The following is a 3,245-nucleotide window of genomic DNA, read 5'->3' on the forward strand; positions in this document are numbered from 1 at the left end:
CTTAGTAACTGTGCATGCAGTATTTTATATGCACCAAAGCAAATTTATTTTGCAGACTTTCAGGTATTAGTTTATGCTATGGTAACCTTAAGATAAGTCATGACACAGCCCGGGTATTTTCAGTGTCACTGAGACACGAGGTATGTGCCTCCATGTAGGAATGAGCGTATTCACACCCCGGTGAGGTCTGCGCTGTGCTGTAACCTTCGGAGCGCAGCGGTGGCGTGTCTGATGTTTGCGTTCAGTAATCCCCTTCGGTGGTAGCTCTTCATAAACCAGATGTGACAGCGTGAGAATAACGCTGCCGCCTCGGAGACATCTGTCAAGCACATGACCTCAGCCCCTGCCACCATCCAGTCCCGCTTCTGCTTTTTGCTGGCCGGTGGAGGTGGTTGGTTGCCTCTCGGTGTAAAGTGGCACAAGCCTTTGTGGCAAAGCGGCTCTGCTGTGTGCTGAGGTCACCCGCACCACGTGCTGAATATGCAGGTCTGATGGATGGGATCGCACTTAAACCATTAGATCTGCAGCATATTCTTCTCCCCAGACATTCTCTGCAGAATATAAATCTGAGGAACAAACGTTGTCTGGCAGCGTTTTCTCCTTAGTGCACACGGCGCTGTGACTGCGTGTGCGAGGGGGATGTTGGAGAACGTGTGCGCTCGAGTCCAGGAGACTCTGGTCAGACTTTGTCAATGTCCACTCTCCCAAAGCCTTTCAGTGGTGAATCTTCACATCTCTGGACACTCTTGAGTTGCTTCCCCAAGCTGGTTAACAGTGGGCTCAAACATAGGGGAGGAAAATAATTTTTAAACAGCCCCTGGTTTCCGTGCACAGGTGTTGCTCACTGGCATAGCAAAGTAAGGTTTGTATTCCTGCAGCAGCGCACCTCCCTCCGAGCAGAGCACGTATCCCGCTTCCGAACCGAGCAGCCGGAACGGAGCTGTGTGTTTGTGGGATGGGTGGATTGTTAAAGACTGAATTGTTCAAAAAGTAGGTCTTGTGCTGTTAAATATTTGCTTTCTAGTTTTTTGGGTACCTGAGTAAAGCGCAAAGTAGTGTCACTGGGAGTTTGTACCCCTATGAATGTCAATAACGCCTGTTTACATTCCTCTGCGAACAGCCTGTGTTTTGTTCTTGCGTGATCTAGCGTTTGTAGTTCTCCGCATCTGTATCTGCATTCTTTAGAACAGCAATTGATTCTATTTCTATTAGGAATTTAGAAAATACCTTGATTCAAATCGGGCACGCGGTTGTGTTCCCGTCAGAAACATACTTTGATATTTATTTGTATTTAAATACAGTTTGTTGAAATTCTTACGGCTCTAAATAAACATTTAAAATGCATGTTTTCCTCCAGGAAAGCGAGGGTGGCAAGCAGGAAGTGAGGGTGGTAAATGCTTGGCATCAGCCGAAGTCCACTGATACAAGTCTGGGTACAATAGCAGTAGTCTCTTTTTTTTTTTTTTTTATTATTATTTTTTAAATTTTTTTTTTGCACTACCCCAGTGACTAACAGAAGTGCCTTGTCTGTCGCTTGGCCAGACTCAGACCTGGGGGAGCTTTATTGCAGGTCGGTGTTCGCGTCGGTCATTCCCGCTGGTGCTGCTGGCGCTTCCCAGGAATGCTGCAGCTTCCCCAAGGCCCCGTGCCTCCGCGGCAGCCGAGAGCACAGCAAAACCAGCCAGTGCCTAACCCTGGAGCCAGGAGGAGGTAAATGCTCAGTAACGTTTTCATGAGCAGCAGCTCTGGGGCTTTGAACATCAACTGTCATGAAATAGGTTTGGGAAGCTGGAGGCAGCAAGAAACGCTGTGGTGGAGGATGCAGCTGCTTTGGAGCCGTAAGTATGGAAGTTGGCAGGCTGGTGCTGGAAAGGGGAGCTGGGCTTGGCGTCTGCCTCCCCTGAAGAGGGGTCTGGGGCTGTTTCTTACCTCTGGCATATGGTCCTGTCCTGTCCCCTTAGGGGCTTCTTTGCTTCCGCTGTATCTCCAGCACATCCCTGGGGCCAAGGTGGGGTACAAAGGACGATGTTCACCAAGTCCATAATGTGGGTTTTCCCTCAACAGCCTTCCTTCCTATGGTGAGACTCCCTCACTTGGGACAGGTACGACATCATGCCTTCACCTGTGGGAGTGTATCACATGCCTAACCCCAAATCTTGGGCTCCGGCTGGATTCATTGACACCCAGCTGCCTTGTTGCCTTGTACAAGCTCTGGTGCTGGTGGGAGGGAGCCTGTTGGGGGTAAGAAAGGGGAGGAAGTTGGTGCTAAAACCCAGCAGCTCCACCCCAGGCGCATGGGCCATGTTCCCGGGGCAGCCAGCTGTGTGACTTGTGTTTCGGAGATCTACCTGCTCTCAGCAGGCAGCGAGGGCAGGAGACCAGCTGCCCACAGGAGCAAGGCTTGATCCCAAGGCCGGGGAAAGGCAGAGGCTGGGCTGAAGACAGCCTGTTCCTGAGCCTCTTCTGACTTTGCGGGGCCTAGAGCGCCTGGTCTGTAATTATCAGAGCAGAGAAAGCCGTCAGCATTACCGTGCTGCGGTGTGCTGTGGCGTTACAGCCCTGCATCGCGCTCAGATGCAAACAAAACCCGCATTGCCCTGCTCCCACCGGCGCTGTGTAGGGGGGCAGACAGCTTTCATGGCTGCGTCCCTGGAAACTCCTACGTGTTTCTTCTGGAGCAGTGGGAGCCAATTCAGACCCCGCCAGCCTGGACGAGTGGTTTGAATTGTCCTTTCTCAGCACCGCTCCTCTGCACTTGTCCCTGTCCCCCTGTCACTCTGCCGAGCAGAGGACGGAGGGGAGGATGAGCAGCAGGCCTCGGGCTGAGTTTCTTAGGGGTTTGTTGGGCTTTTTTGCAACCTCAATGTTTAAACCTAATGTCTTGTATTTATTCTAAAATGGCTTTCATCTGATTTCCCTCTCGGTTAACAATTTAGCTGTCAAAATCAATAACGGCGAGGATCCATCCCCGTCCGCCATCAGCTCACGTTACCGTCCTGCAATTACTCCGTGGTGGAACCGCTGCCGGGGCTTTGCCGGGGAATTATCAGGTTACTAATGAAGCCCGGGCAGCGGCGGGCGGCCAGACGCCGCGGCGGTGGGTGCGATCCCCGCTGCCCGTCCCCATCCCGCCCCGCGGGGGGCTCGGGGGCCGCGGCCGGTCCCGGCGGTGCGGGGCGGCTCGGCCCCGGGGCCGGCCCGGCCCGTGCGCCCCGTCGGGGCGGGCAACGACGGTGCGGCGGGGG

The sequence above is a fragment of the Larus michahellis genome, chromosome 15, assembly GCF_964199755.1.
Source record: "Larus michahellis chromosome 15, bLarMic1.1, whole genome shotgun sequence".
NCBI lineage: Eukaryota > Metazoa > Chordata > Aves > Charadriiformes > Laridae > Larus > Larus michahellis.